The sequence below is a fragment of the Ambystoma mexicanum genome, chromosome 9 (genome assembly GCF_040938575.1).
Source record: "Ambystoma mexicanum isolate Mex_15411 chromosome 9, UKY_AmexF1_1, whole genome shotgun sequence".
Classification (NCBI taxonomy): Eukaryota; Metazoa; Chordata; class Amphibia; order Caudata; family Ambystomatidae; genus Ambystoma; species Ambystoma mexicanum.
In genome coordinates, this window is record NC_090931.1 from 729,092,328 (window position 1) to 729,109,368 (window position 17,041).

A 17,041-nucleotide genomic window follows, 5' to 3' on the forward strand; every position below is an offset into this window, starting at 1 on the left:
TCTGAACCACTGCCATTGCTCTGGGTAACCTTCCACACCACCGTTTTTTAGCCCGTCTGGCCATTGCAAAAGGGGTCCAGCCATATGCACATCAGTCAGGTACTAAGAAGAGAAATGAGTGGGCACCACTTGACAATAGATCAGCGAGTATCAATTTTCAAAAATCGAAAACCAAATGGTCGATTAGTTCAAATATTTCTTATCCTATTTTACAAAAAGGAGCTGGCTGTGATGAATTCGGAGACACCCAAATCCAAAATACATGTGCAGCAGAAGAAGACCAAGTGAGATACGAGGTCACACAGCCGCTCACACAGGAACCCAATCCGGGTTTATAAGTAGACGAAAATAATTTCAAGTTCAATTAGTTAGTTAAAATTATATATTGTTGATTGAAGAATGACAATGTTCAGGTTCAGTTGTGTTTCAACATCATTTTATCAAAGAAAGGAATCTCTTATGCGAGAAGTCACTAATACACTCTTAGTGAGGAAGAAATTGCCACATCAAGTTTTTCAATCAGACCAAAAAATTGCCAGTGCATTTCGGAATAACATTTCCTTCATCAGGGCAGGTCTGAAATAGCAAAATGCGTGTGCTGTGTGTGGCGTTGTCAGCTGTTTAGAATTCAAAACTGCCTGATGTAAAATCAGCGCAGAAGAACATCCTTCAGCAGTATGTCCTGCTGGACACGGCGTACTGTAGTGCTCCCGTTGCCTGCTCGTGAAACACTGCGGCTGTAGCATGGACATGTCCAACACAACTGAACCTGAAAGTTTTCATTCTTCAATCAACAATATATAATTTTTACTAACTAATTGAACTTGAAATTATTTTCGTCTACTTATAAACCCAGATTGGGTTCCTGTGACAGGGGCTGTGTGACCTCGTATCTCACTTGGTCTTCTTCTGCTGCACATCAGTCAGGTACTGCCACCAATGGTAGCAGCCTAGCCTGAACTGCTAGCCCAGGTCCCCTCTGCACGGAAACACAAGCAACACCTGACATGTTTTGGCCTTGATGGTCTGGAGGGTTGCCCAGAGCGATGCCAGAGGTTAAGATTCATTCTAAACCTTCCAGCCATCACCTCTTTTGTTTTGCTATTATCACCCCGAGTGGGATGGCTATGCCCAGATGTGGGTCCCGAGCCTGCTGGGCCTAGAGACCCAAGTTACTCCTCACTGATGATGCCCAACAAGGCTGAAACATGTCTGGGGATGCTTGTGGTCGCGTGCAGAAGGGATGTGACCCAGCAGTTAGGGCTGGACTACCCCTTTGTGGGTGGGACCAAGCCTGATTTGCATATGGTCTTTCCCCTTTTGTAATGGCTTGGCAGATGAAGAACGATTGTCTGGACGGTTGCCCAGAGCGATGCCAGAGGTTAAGATTCAGTCTAAACATTCCTGCCATCACCTCTTTTGTTTTGCTATTGTCACCCGAGTGCGAAAGGGTATGCCCAAACGTGGGTCCCATGCCTGTTGGGCCTAGAGACCCAAGCTACTCCTCACTGATGACGCCCAAGAAGGCTGAAACATGTCTGGGGATACTTGTGGCCTCATGCAGAAGGGGTGTGACCTAGCAGTTCGGGCTGGACTACTCCTTTGGGGGTGGGACCAAGCCTGAGTTGCATATGGTCTTTCCCCTTTTGTAATGGCTTGGCAGGCGAAGATCGGTGGTCTGGAGGGTTGCCCAGAGCAATGCCAGAGGTTAAGATTCATTCTAAACCTTCCAGCCATCACCTCTTTTGTTTTTCTGACTGTTAAAATAGCCTGGGATAATCATAGGATTCTTCTGCTTCCAGCCAAAGTTCCAGCTCGAGGCAGACCTACGTCAGGTCTAATGGTTGCTATTAGAAATAACAAAAACATACACATATCGGCTTACGACGCTTCTAATTTGTATCTCCAGATAGTCAACATTTCTTACCTGCAAGGTGCATTTGCGATAATTAATGCGTATCGCAACCCGATGGGAATAACCGACCAAAGGTTTTTTAAAGATCTAGAACACCTGTTGGACATTTTCTCAAGATCCAGATATTACCAATGCGGTATTGGCTGGCGATTTGTACTTACATTTGCTACCGACTCAAAGTCACTCACTTAAGCAGATGGTTATCTTTGATGGATGAGAGAGGCCTTGTGATGTGCAATGGATCTATTACAAGCGACATACCACCTCATTACACATGGCAGCAAGGTCAAAGTCATTCCATCATTGACTAAAATTTTGTAGGCAGACATACTTTTCATCATGCTACAGATTTTACAGTGGTGAAATGCACTCACAGTGATCATGATGCTTTACTACTCTGTTTATCATTTGATTGTGAAGTCTTGGCCTGCCAACTCAAAACTATTCCCATGTCGTGATAGTAAAGAATGCACAGACTAGATTTCAATTGACCAAGCAATCTTTAAAAGCTTTTTTCAACAACACTAGGAAAATTGATGGGCTGGAAATGTGGCCTTGTGAATGCTATACAGCGCATTTGCACTTATATCAAAATGAGGCCTCTAATTCATTATGCTCCTTCTTTAAGCCGAGACATGAAAATGATCAACAGGTCCAAGTTAGGAAGGTTATCTTCTGAAAAGCAAAAAGAGCAACTCTTGCATCTATAGTGTTGGGTAAAAGCAGGTTAATCAGAAGTGCTAATTGTAAATTCTGGAATTGACTAAGAGCCCATCGAGCTCAGTTGTTACAGTCAGATGGAGAGGCAATGATTTGAGAAATTGTCACAAAATATTCGGCCCAGATTTGGACTTTGCTCAATAATGCAGTCCACTCTAATCAAAGAGAGGTCCAATTCAATGGGGTCATTGATTCTGACTGGGTTAAATATTACTCAACATTATATGCTGCAACATCTGTGTGAGTAATAGTAAACAGAACTTTGGATCTTCTTGTTATCATGGTCTACAAATTTTAGAAGAAGATGTTCTATTTCACATTAACAAAATCAGCTCTTCGAGAGCGCCAAGCCATGATGGTCTGAACAATTATCAGGCCGATTCATGGAATAAATGTGCGCCGAAAATTCCGGCGCAGAGGGGCCTATACGTGCGCTGCGCCGAAAAATAGCGAAAAGCGCAGGGAAACCAGCGCACGTCGATTCATGGAAGTCCGTGCGTAAGAAAAGCATAGGACGTGCGCTGAAAAAGTGCGCGGCGCACGCCGGCGCACAGGTCAACCAACGGCGTGCGCCACGGCCACTGCGCTATCACTCCGAGCGCAGCGCACAGCTCTAAAGTAGGCGGAACACAGGGCGGGACACTCGGAATGGGGAATAAAATGGGGCACAACACTCGGAATGGGGAAGAATGTGGGCGGCACAGGGAAGTACAGGAGGCAAGTGCGCGGAACGCCCACACGCTCTCCGGCAACACGTATTCATGGATTCGAACAGGGCAAAACAGCGCTCGATCAAACCAGCGCACAGGCCCAAAAACGTACGCCACAAGTAAGCAGGCGGTAGCGTCCCGACGCACTTAACGAAAGTGCGCCAAAACCTGCGCCAACAAATACCACCCACATACAGCAATGGGCCATACCGTGACCCCAAAGGACAAATGATGTGCAAAGGTGTACGCCATTTACACGGACACCCACTGTTCAAAAATTCGCGCGTGTGTGTACAACGGGTTGCGCGAGAAGTCACTCGCGCGATTGCCCTGGGTACGTGTATCCCGGGGTGCGGGGAAGTCCCACACGCGATTGCCCTGGCCACGTCGATATCAGGGGTGCGTGTGAAGTTCCACACGCGAAAAGCCAGGGTACGTCATTTACAGGGGTGCGCGGGAAGTTTCACACGCGAAAAGCTAGGCTACGGGAATTCCAGGGGTGCGCGTGAAATCCTACACGTGAAAAACTAGGGTACGTCATTTACAGGGGTGCGCGGGAAGTTTCACACGCGGCTCTGCTGGGTGGGTCCTCACAGGTGTTCCATTCACACCCTCCACGTCCCCTGCATGCAACCCACACCACAGGGGACTACCCTGCACACCTGCTCATGCCTCCCACCACCCCCACCCCCCCGCAGTCAGGGGCACCTGCCAGAAGGCCCCCACCCATGTCTACCACCACCCCCACCCCCCCGCAGTCAGGGGCACCTTCCAGCAGGCCCCCACCCATGTCTACCACCACCCCCACCCCCCCAGCAGTCAGGGGCACCTGCCAGCAGGCCCCCACCCATGTCTACCACCACCCCCACCCCCCCAGCAGTCAGGGGCACCTGCCAGAAGGCCCCCACCCATGTCTACCACCACCCCCACCCCTCCCGCAGTCAGGGGCACCTTCCAGCAGGCCCCCACCCATGTCTACCACCACCCCCACCCCCCCGCAGTCAGGGGCACCTTCCAGCAGGCCCCCACCCATGTCTACCACCACCCCCACCCCCCCAGCAGTCAGGGGCACCTGCCAGAAGGCCCCCACCCATGTCTACCACAACCCCCACCCCCCCCCCCGCAGTCAGGGGCACCTTCCAGCAGGCCCCCACCCATGTCTACCACCACCCCCACCCCCCCGCAGTCAGGGGCACCTTCCAGCAGGCCCCCACCCATGTCTACCACCACCCCCACCCCCCCAGCAGTCAGGGGCACCTGCCAGAAGGCCCCCACCCATGTCTACCACAACCCCCACCCCCCCCCGCAGTCAGGGGCACCTTCCAGCAGGCCCCCACCCATGTCTACCACCACCCCCACCCCCCCAGCAGTCAGGGGCACCTGCCAGAAGGCCCCCACCCATGTCTACCACCACCCCCACCCCCCCGCAGTCAGGGGCACCTTCCAGCAGGCCCCCACCCATGTCTACCACCACCCCCACCCCCCCCGCAGTCAGGGGCACCTTCCAGCAGGCCCCCACCCATGTCTACCACCACCCCCACCCCCCCAGCAGTCAGGGGCACCTGCCAGAAGGCCCCCACCCATGTTTACCACAACCCCCACCCCCCCCGCAGTCAGGGGCACCTTGCAGCAGGCCCCCACCCATGTCTACCACCACCCCCACCCCCCCCCCGCAGTCAGGGGCACCTTCCAGCAGGCCCCCACCCATGTCTACCACCACCCCCACCCCCCCAGCAGTCAGGGGTACCTGCCAGAAGGCCCCCACCCATGTCTACCACAACCCCCACCCCCCCCGCAGTCAGGGGCACCTTCCAGCAGGCCCCCACCCATGTCTACCACCACCCCCACCCCCCCAGCAGTCAGGGGCACCTGCCAGAAGGCCCCCACCCATGTCTACCACCACCCCCACCCCCCCCGCAGTCAGGGGCACCTGCCAGAAGGCCCCCACCCATGTCTACCACCACCCCCACCCCCCCGCAGTCAGGGGCACCTGCCAGAAGGCCCCCACCCATGTCTACCACCACCCCCACCCCCCCCGCAGTCAGGGGCACCTTCCAGCAGGCCCCCACCCATGTCTACCACCACCCCCACCCCCCCCGCAGTCAGGGGCACCTTCCAGCAGGCCCCCACCCATGTCTACCACCACCCCCACCCCCCCAGCAGTCAGGGGCACCTGCCAGAAGGCCCCCACCCATGTCTACCACCACCCCCACCCCCCCCCCGCAGTCAGGGGCACCTTCCAGCAGGCCCCCACCCATGTCTACCACCACCCCCACCCCCCCGCAGTCAGGGGCACCTGCCAGAAGGCCCCCACCCATGTCTACCACCCCCACCCCCCCCCCGCAGTCAGGGGCACCTACCAGAAGGCCCCCACCCATGTACCATCCATGTCCACCTTCACCTGGGTCACAACCCCACACAATCATGACCGTAATGGACAGTCTGCCCTGCAAGAATTCCCAAACAACTATCCCATCCACCCACATATCAAACACAATGACATGTGACACACCCAATGTAAATCATAAGAATGAACACATGTCTGTCACACACAGATGTTGCAAGTGAATGTCCAAACACCCCACATGTCATGCATGAAAGCAATGAGATGATACAACACATTGAAGGATCAAATGAAAATGTATTAAAAATAAACAAGGATGGTAAAAATAAAAAATAACAATAAACATGCAATGCAAACTAAATAATAAAAAAGCACAACCAAAAAAATCAGGAACACTAATTAACAAAAATTAAGTAAAATAGGGGTCCAAAGTCAAAGTCCAAAATCAAATCCAAGTACAAATGAAAGAAGAAACACATTGCCTCATGTGAAAAATTCAAACAAATATTAACATCCCTCAAACTATCAACATGATGATCCGGGTCCATGAGCCCTAATAAATGAAACCTAACTATTTACACTAAGTAAGAAAATGTCTATATACAAAAATGTGGTGCATTGTCCTTTGGCAACCAAATAATAACATTAAAACAAAGGAAACCTAACTACAACTAAACTACAGAACTATATACAAAGGCGGCGGGCAAGTCCTGCGGCTCACTGATTGTTGTTCCGGGCCAGGGCATCATCGAACTCCCGCTCGATGTCCCGCAGGCGGCCCCGTTCCACAGCCCCGAGGGTCCGCAGGGACGCCGATGTACCCACCTCCAACTCCCTGCGGATGGCCTCGAGGCACTCGGCCCGCCTCAGGGCCCTCCGCATGGAGTTCTCCGCCCTGACCATAGCGAGCCGCGCCTCTTCCGCCCGCCGCCGCTCCGCATCTATGGCATGGCCCAACCGCTGCCACACGGAAGACACTTGACGTCCAGGGTCCTCCTGCCCTCCGGCTGATGCCTGCCCCTCTGATGGTGATGGCCCCGAGCCATCAAGGCTCCCACCTTCTTCCTCCTGCTGCTGACGTGCTGGTGCCGGTGCCCTGACACCTGCTGCCTGCACATCCTCCATTGTTTGGGGTGCTGTTGTTGCGGTGGCCACCCCTGCTGGACTCACGACTCCCGACTGGGGCAGGGATGTGTCCTCCACCAACTTGGCCCCATCGTCAGAGGCAGCTCCACAGGGCACCCAGGTGACAGGTGGGTAGGAAGATGGCACGGAGGACGACTGGCGCATAGGGGGTTCAGGTGAGGAGGGGGTCGGAACAAGGCCCAGTGTATGGAGGAACACAGCCTGGTCTCCCTGAGAATGGGTCCGGACGTGGGCAACCCTGCTGGTGCAAGATGATGCAGACACAGGACCGGGGACAGGATTACACACAGGCACCTCCGCGGCGGCCTGTGCTGCCTCCTGTCCCTGCCCCTGTGCTGCACCACTAGCACCAGTGGAATGCCCACCTCCAGACCCCATCTCAGTCCCTTGCACGGCCTCCTCCTCCACCAAACCCACCACCAACCTGGATGACTCCCTGCCATCTTCCGCCGCGGAACCCTGTGGGGTCTCAGCTGCCCCTTCTGCTGCCGAGGAGTCCAACTTCCTCCTGCGCCTCCTGGACCTCCCCTCGGCAGCTGCGACCTGGGACACAGCACCGGACTCCTCACCCCCCGACGAGATGACAACAGGGGAGGGGAGCCGGGCCTTGCGTCTCCGGCTGGCGGTGGCATCCCTGCTGCTGTGCTCCACAGCACCTTCTCCGCCCTCCACATCAGATGACGCTGCAGGCAGGGAGAGACAGGAGACAGGCATCAGGACACTGTACAATTGACTCACACACATAACAGTTGTACAAGAGTGGCATTGTCATACTCCAGACCTGGCATCACAATCCCCAACACACTTGTCTCCTCAACGCACACACATGAGTCATTCAACAGCCATATTGCTACAGCCCGCTACATACATTCACATACAGCAGCATGAGCAGACAAAGGTGAGCCACACATCACATGATACACACGGACTCAAATACACATGCACACATGCAAAGCACACATCCAAGCATGTGTACCACTCCGCAAACTGTCAGTCATGAGATGAACATCCATGTCACATTTGCAATTCACTCTCCAACATGACAGTGTCACCTGCATCCATGTAGCAACACTGTTGCACCCTTCACAACTACACACACGCACACGCTGCAGACTAATGCACCTGGAATCAACATCCATGTGTCACACCACAAGCATGCCAACTCACATGCACAGTCAAACACATGTGCCCACACACAAGCATTTGCACTGCAAGCACACACACACACACATGCACCATCCTTGTCTCACACATCACAGGCACACATGTGCTTGTCTCACAGCCCTGCACACACACATTTATACATGGCCACACAAAGACATGTGCAATATGCACACTCCTGGCACACCACCACACACACAGCTTACAATCAGTATGCATGTACACTCACCGCTCGACTCCAGACGGGTCTGCCTCCCAAGGACCTGGACATGGAGCGCTGGGGATATGCGTTCCAGGACCCGAAGTTCATCTTGCGACAAGTGGCCCCGCCGCCCCTTGGCATCCACTGCCTTCACGAGGCGCCGGGCCTTGTTCAGGGTCCTGGACCTGTAGTCCTCCCAGCGCTTCTTGACTTGATGGAATTCTCGGACTGCCACCCCCTCTGCGTTGATGGCAGTCACAATGTCCGTCCAGATCCTGGTCCGTCCTTCCTTGTCGAGGCGCATCCGTCCGTAGAGGGCATCATACTGCCCCAGGACTCGCTCCACCAGGACACCAACTTCGGTGGCACTGAAGCTGGTGCCCCTCTGCCTCCCTGGCCGGGGGTTGCCAGTCGTGCCAGATGTTGTGCTCCCTGACATGGCAACCCCAGAGGCAGGAGTGGGTGGCCAACTGGGTCCTGGGGCTGGGCTGTGGAGCGATGGTACGGCTGTCGGGAGTCTTTGGTTCCAGCAGGGGTGGTCACAGCAACTCCACCCCTGGCTGATGTGCAGGCAGCAAACAGCAGGGCACGTGGGCAGCAGGCAGTCAGGCAGCAGCAGATGGCAGGTGGGAGCGTGCTCGGGGCTCTGGGGGGCAGGATTCCGGCCTTAGGGGCAGGAGCGTGGTCTTCCGTGTGTGAACGCGTGGCCAGCTTGATACGGAGTGAATTGGCACGTGAAAATCATGCACGTCTGCGTGGAATCCGAGGAAAGGCCGCGTAAGCACGTCAGCACGCGTACGCGATTTCATTGGTCCAAAGGGCCAGGCGCGTAAGCGCGTCTATAACGCACGGCCGTTTCCCAACCCGCGTGATTGGTCCAAAGGGCCAGGCGCGTAAGCGCGTCTATAACGCACGGCCGTTTCCCAACCCGCATGATTGGTCCAAAGGGCCAGGCGCGTAAGCGCGTCTATAACGCACGGCCTTTTCCCAACCCGCGTGAAAAAATAAACCTCCCGCGCGAGCGCGTCAGCACGCGTACTCGATCTCATTGGTCCAAAGGGCCAGGCGCGTAAGCGCGCCTATGACGCACGGGTGTTTCCCAACCCACGTGAAAAAAATACACTTCTTGGGCACTGGATCTTTTCAGCGGACAAGTGCCATAGTGGGTGGTGTGTCACAGGCCACGCAGTCACGCTGTCTACACCAGGTCTTCAACATCATCACTGCACGGCCATCAGTCCGCAGGCACATATATCTCCCCAGGACTCCTGCAGAAAGGCGGGCGTGCATCCAGGAATTCTATGGTGTGGCTCAATTCCCCAAAGTGCTTGGTGCAATTGACTGCACCCATGTGGCTCTACGTCCCCCCAGGGCAACAGAGCACATCTATAGAAACCGCAAGCACTGGCATTCCATCAACGTGCAAGTTGTATGCAATGCCAAGGGAATCATCACATCAGTATATGCCAACTATCCCGGGTCCACCCACGACAGCTTCATCTACAGAATGTCTACCCTAAGCCGGGACCTAGAGGCTGGCCGGCATGGAGATACATGGCTGCTTGGTGAGCATGAATGCCACTGCACATGCATGCATGTCAGATACAGGGTCATGTCACAACACCACTAATGATACCCATCACCACCTCCGCAGGGGACAGTGCCTACCCTATCAGCCACCACATGATGACCCCAATCCGGAACCCCACCACGCCACCCGAGGTAAGGTACAACACAGCCCACATTGCAACACGGGGCATAGTGGAGCGCACATGCGGAGTGCTGAAGTCACGCTTTCGCTCCCTTGACCGTTCTGGCGGGCAGCTGTTATATGCTCCCCCACTAGTGTGCAGGATCATAGTGGCAGCATGTGTCCTGCACAACGTTGCAACACGCCGGGGCCTGCCCGTGGACATGGTGGTGCCCCCACATCCACAACCACATGCACGCCCGCTGCGCAAGGGAGGGGAAAGGGCACGGGGGGAGGCAGCCCGTACGCAACTGGTGGCCAACTTCTTCACCTAGGAATCACAGTGCTGGCTAGTGCACACTGCTCTGGCACATACCATCTGACGATCAATGATGACACTACCTGACAATGTCACAAAATTTCTTGGCAATAAACTGTCAGAAACACATCAGCCTGAGATTGTTAACATGGAAGTGTCACTATGTGTGCACCCCTACCTACACATACACCAGCAATGCATAACCATGAAAAGACACAACTCCATTCATCAAAAATGCATTGGCACAGGCGAATTGCTACATTACAACATTGCCATGTCACCCAATCCCTTCACAGTCCCGCCACAGAGGACACCATGTCATGGTATGTGAGAGCAAACAAACTGACCCTCACAACATGACACCGGTGTCACAAATTGCAGTGCCCCAAATGGAACATAGCCGCACTTGAACAGCTAACCGTGATGGAGGCACTACTACACACCTGTGTAAGAGTCATTTCAATCAAATTACACACCAACCCACCCTGAAGCCCACCAAAACAAGACACAATGCATGTAATCAATGGTAGTCTCAATACCTGATTGTGCTGGTATGTCCTCACCGTCCAGATGTACAGTGATGGCGCCACGCAAAAGTGTCACTGCACATCTACCGACATGTAGTCTGACTCCAGAGAGTATGCCCGTGTGAAGAACTGTGTGAAATACCTGCAAAACATGAGTAACATATGTAAGTTGAGGCACATATCAAACCATCATGCATAGTTAGGTGCAACAACAATGTACACCATGAATGTCTACACAGTATTGACTATGGACTGCCCAACAGCTCATGGGAGTCCAATGTCACCGTGTAATTTGCTGTCACTTGGGCACACCCTTTGCAAGCCCATGGAAACGGAAGCAGGAGGGGTGTGGATGCCAGGTACCCAAGCATCGAAACCAAACTCAGGACAAGCCTGCATGTGCCCAGCCACAATACAGTGTATGCCCAGGTACCCACACAAGGCAACACACTTGAAAAATAAAAATATGATAAGAAAAAATGGCCATGAAAGGGCCGGCGGGGAGGGGGGGGGCACCTATGAGGTCCGAGGACAGGATGCACGCCACAATCCACCTGTGTGGATCATGGGAAGTAAAAACACCCCATAGGCTCGTGGCCCACACGGCTACTCTGTTGTGGGAGATGAGTCGCTATCGCTCTGGCCAGACCCTGCAGCTGACTCAGGAGGTGGGGGAGCTGCCTCAGAAGATGGTGTGACAATGGGAGGCAGCCCACGCAAAGCCCGAGTTTGCTCCTCCATGGCTGCAAGCAGGCGGGTCTGGAAGGTCTGGTTCTGGATTATGATCATGCGGAGGTCCCCATGCAGTAACTTCCGGGATGACCTGACCTCCGCACGAGTTGCCTGCATCTCGGCCGAGAGCGTCCGTGTCAGACGCTCCAGCTGCTCCTCTGTCCTTCTATGGGATGAAGCCTCAAGCTCTGACAGGGTCGACCTGAGGTGATGGAATTCTTCCCTCAGGCCTTCCCTGTGGCGCTGGGACTCCATGGAAAGTGATTCCTGCAGAGTCGCCAGTCCTGCCCGCCTGTCCATGTTGGACGCCAACATGTCCTCCCTGTGTGCCTGGCAGATGGACTCTGTAGCCTGCTCCAGTCGCTCCATCAGCCTTTCTGGGGGGACAATGGAAGTGGCCACCCTATCCATGGCCTGTGCAATCATCTCGGATGATGCTGCCTGTTGGGTGGCCATACCGTAGATGGATTGCTCCCAAGCGGTATTGCCAGGTGGCATACGGCCACCACGTTGGCGGGCACCACACCTGCCTGGGGCAAGGCGGACTGCGCCTTGCTGTGCCGGCAAGCCTCAGGCTGCAGCACTGCATTCCCTCTCTGATCTGCAGCCCCAGGAACAGGATCAGAGATTGTGTGGTGTGGCCCTGCATCCGTAACCACCGGAGGCTGAGCTGCCGACACTGACATCCCCATTGAGGGCAATAACCCGGCTGCAGGTGGGTCGGACAGAGGAGATTCTCTCCCAAGAACACTCACCTGCGACTGCACATAGGTGTCATCCTCCGAGTCTACACCTGAATACTGCTCGGGGGAGGAACCCCCAGAGACACCCCTCGACAGCACGACCTGCAGCACTTGTGGGTTTTCACCCACAAACACACCACGTCCCTCACTTGTGGAAGGTCGGCCCGGGTTGCCCTCCTGGGACGGCTCCACCACCACATCCCCAGCATCAACAAGTGCGTCGTCCCCTGCAAAGACATGAAAGAGAGAAATGGAAACAGGCATTAGCACCATGGCATACAACAAGGGCTGATGAACAACAGAGCCAGTAGTTCAATGACACATGTCCCACATGACTGGGAAACCTCCTATGCATTCACCATCACTGGGTCTGGAGGGGAGGCTCAGGGCACACAATGATGACACAGAGAATGGAGAGCAACGCCTGCTCCCCATGCTGCCTAGCACTGGCATCACACATTGGCCGGTGATTGCCATGTCAAATGCACATGCCATCACACACATGGCATGTGACATAGCCACCAAGTGAAGAGGGAGAGGAGGGCAACTAATTTGGATTTTGGCCACTCTGGTCCTGACATTGCTTCATCACATCAAGAAGTTAACATGTTGGACATGGATCTGCTAGTCCCAATTGGCCACGATGCACAGTGCCTTGTCAACATTAACAAAATGCAGTAAACAATGAGATTCCACCTCCCCATCACCTGTAATGGAATCATATAGCATTCGTGAAGCACCTGTACAGAAATGTATGAAGGTACAGCGGAGCACTGAGGGGTGGTGGGCCAGAAGGGGATGCCATTCAACAATCCTACTGGTGCTGGTGTCATTCATGTAACGCAAGTGCAGAGGTGGGTGGCACAATGAAGTGCAAGGGGAAGTTGCGGCTGGTAGTGCTGTACAAGGTAAGTAGGACTTAACGTCGAGGGCAGATGGTGGTAGGCGCAGACAAGTGCTGGGGGGGTGGCCTATAGGGGTACAGAGACAGTCATGCAGTGCTGTGGGCTCGGAGGGGACAGGGGAGGTACACACTGCATCTGGCTCGGCAAGGTCCTTGCAGATTTCAATGTGTCCTGCAGAGTTGTCAGATGCCGCAGATATGTGCCCTTGGATTGGGGCTCTCATCTTGGTGAGAAGGGTGAGACGCTATTGCCTTTGGAGCAGGCGGCAGGCCAGTTTGCCAGAGGATGAGCATGATGCAGGCCATTTCCTCTCTGCCACCCGGCACCTGTGTTTTGGGTTCACAAGATCCGAGTCATGCCAGGAGTCAGCATTGGCATGGGGCTTCAGGCGGATTGTCATGACTGTGGCAAAGACATCCAGTGTACCTGACATAGAGTGGAGCATGGAGTGGGCCCTGTCAGTATGGGAGTGAGCCTAAGGGGGAGCTGGATGGGGGGAGATTTTGGCAGCATAAGCCTCGACTGACACACACTTCATGGGTTGGAATACCAAGAAGGTGTGTGACAGTGGTGAGGGTGGCTTTGCCTGTGGGGTGGTGAGGGTGAGGTGGGAGGAGAGGAGAAAGTGATCACTCCAGGAGAGAGGAGTGCAGAGAGGGATGGAGAGGGGAAGGTCAGATGAGATCAGAGCATCAAGAGTGTGCCCTGCAGAATGAGTAGGGACAGACGGGAGTTTAGAGGGTGATAGGGAGTTGCTGAGTTCACGGAAAAGTCACGTGGGGGGGACAACAAGCATGCAGGTGGATGCGTACATCACCAAGGAAGAGGATTTCAGTGTCTGGGGACATGAGTGAGGAGGAGAGGTGAGGCCACTCAGAAAGGAAGTAGTACATTTGACCATTTTTCCGATACACAGTACGCACAGTTTGTGAATGTCGAGGTGAGATGGAGAGAGACGTCACACAAGCCATTCCAGAGGGGAGTAGGTCTACGTAGGAGTGACAGTGGCAGGTATACCCTCAGGGAAGGCAAGGGCACACCCCCCCCCCTGCACAGTAGTGCCGGGCCAAGGAGAGGATCTCCTGAACGTCAGGTAGGAGTGTGTCAAAGATGCAGACAGAGCTGGCCGTCAGACATGTTTCCATGAGACCAAGGATGTCAAGGTGCATTACCTCATGTAAGTGACATATATTGGAGGAATGCCTGATGCAGCGGCAGAGTAAGGAGTGTAAATGTGGAGGAGGGTGACAGCCTTGTAGGACTTACGGGGAGTGCTACAGATCAGAGGTGCAGCATGTGTAGGAGTTGGAGTGGGAGGCGGAGAAGGATCATGGGAGGGTGCAGGGAGGCAGTGCAGGATAGATGAGGAGAGAGGAGGGGGGACAGCAGGAGAGGAAAGGAAGTTGATGAGATGTGGGTAGCATTTGTCAAGGAGAATAAGGTTGGCCTGAGGTCCTTGGACTGAGATGCTCCCATTACCATACACATCAATTGTGGCCTCTGAGGATTGGAAGGAGGCCAAGAGTACACCCCAACGGGTCACACCATTGATGGTGGAAGAGGAGCAAGGAGAGAGGACTGGGACCATGTGAAGGGTCCATGGGACAGGCAAAGGCATGTATGAGCAGATGTCAGTGAGAGTTAACCTTGAGTAGGCTCAGATGTACTTGTCAGCAATAGGGTGGGTCGCATTGGAGGGCAGGGTGCCCTCATTTGACTGTTTGCAAGCAGGTGTCGTGAGTAGGGCACGATGGTCTGAACAGTAGAAGTCAGGGAAGATAGACCATGAAGAGCAGCATGGAGTGTGAGGGAATGGGGCTTGAAACCAGACGGAACAAGAGCACACAGGTAGGAGGTGGGTGTCAAGGCAAATTCCAGAGTATGACAGCATGTTGAGTGCCATGTATATACAGAGGACGCATTAGCATGTGGTATCATTGCATGTCAGGCATGTGACGATGGAACTTGAATGGCTGGGGGAAAGTGTAGGAATGGTATGTAAGACATAAGATGAATAGACAGGGGAGAATGAGCAACAATGTCGTGACAAAATGACAATTCAAGGGGAACTTCCATGGTGTAGGGCCATATGTGCACTGTTGGCAGTAGGGATAGTGGTGTGGGCACATGGTGTTGCACTGAACATACTGGATGAGGCACATGGGTGACACTATCAACTCTGCCACACACCCCCTTGACAGGCACCCAACATGAAGGCTTCGCACACACACCATGCACATGGATATAACACACATGCATGTGCACTCACCGGATGATGCCTCGTAATCAGGGAGATCTCCCACACCTTGGAGTTGTCCCTCGGTGACGTAGGATCCAGCTACGGACTCGTGTGGTGTGAGTTCTATTTCCTGTGCTGGGGACCCACCTCCAGTCACCAAGGTTGCGGCATGACTTGAGGCCAGCTTATCCTTTGCCCTGCGCTTAAGGTCATTCCAGCGCTTCTGGCAATCACTAGCTGTGCGCCTCACTACTCCAAGGGCACTTATTTTGTCAGCAATGGTCTGCCAGTGTGCCTGGCGTCTGGCATGTGTGGTCTTGGACCCTGCAACGATGACCATTTCCCTATCATGGTCTGACACATACTGAACAAGTGCATTCAGTTCGGCGTCTGTGAAGCTGGGCTTCCTTGATGGGCCGGACTGTGCAGCCGTGCCTGGGGCATCAGCCTGTGCCGGACGTGCACTCTTCCTCTTCCGCTTGGAAGGGGGTGGGGATCCAGAGTGTCCTACGCCGCTGTGGACACTAGGGGCAGGAGCCGTGGTGGACTCAGTACTGGGTGTGTGGGATTGCACACTCAGCATGGGAGTAGGTGCAGGCATTGGGGGTAGAGGGATAGGGTCAGGCCTGATCTGAGGTGCATGAACTAGGACCGACACAGTCTTGGCAGGGTGTATGAGAGGTGGGGTGGATGGAGCCACACCCTGCCCACGGGGGGCAGCAGATGACCTATCTGGCATAGATGCGCGTGTCCTGATGACACCAATGTGCACCGGTGCACGTGCAGTGGACCTGCTGACCTGGATGTCAGTGATGGAGTCACCCTCGGACAGGTCTGGTGCCACAATGGGCTGGTCCAACAAGGGCTGATCAGGGTTGGTATCAGCCACATGACCCTCAACCTGGGGGGGGGGGGGCATGGGTGTCCCTGACTGGTCCTCCAGACTGGGGGGGACAGGGGCACCCTGCAAGTCACAACCACGTCCCCTAGTGGATCCTCCACGGCCACCACGTGTGGCTCGGCCACCTTTGCCACCCTTACGGCTTGCACGCCTCCCAACCATGGCACTGATGTTATTGTGCGTATGGGAGTGGGTGTGCACAATTGTCCTGGGCAATTGGGTGTCAAAGGGGTTGGGTACCAGATGGTATTCGTACCCTAGTGCAGTGGCAAGGCTATATGACACCCCTGGGGAAAGATGACGGGTCACGCAACGCACAGGCACCCCAAAAAAGTTAAGGAACGTGCACGATACCCCTCCTAGACCACGTGTGCGTATGAAAAACCCTGCACTACGCTGTGGCATCCAGTAACACAAGAATGAACGTATGCGTGTCACACGCAGCCTAGATTGACCTCTGAAGAGGTACGTGACACACGGGGCAAGCACAGATGATAGATGCGTGCGCAACTCACCGTCTGCCAGGGAGAAATGCGTCAAAAAGACGCGCGTGTGCGCGTTGGCAACACCCCCGCCAAAAGAAGAATGGGACGCTGTCTGAGGAGACAGGACAACAGTAGAAGGGAACGCTGTGTGAGGAAACAGGCCCAGGAAAAAGAGCAAAAGAGAAAAAGCTGTCAGAGGTAACAGGGAGTACGACCTTTGAACGCCGTGAAGTAAATCGCGTGTCAACTGACAAGAAGTACAGAATACACCAACTCGCTCTCCACGAAAAGCACGTACAAGG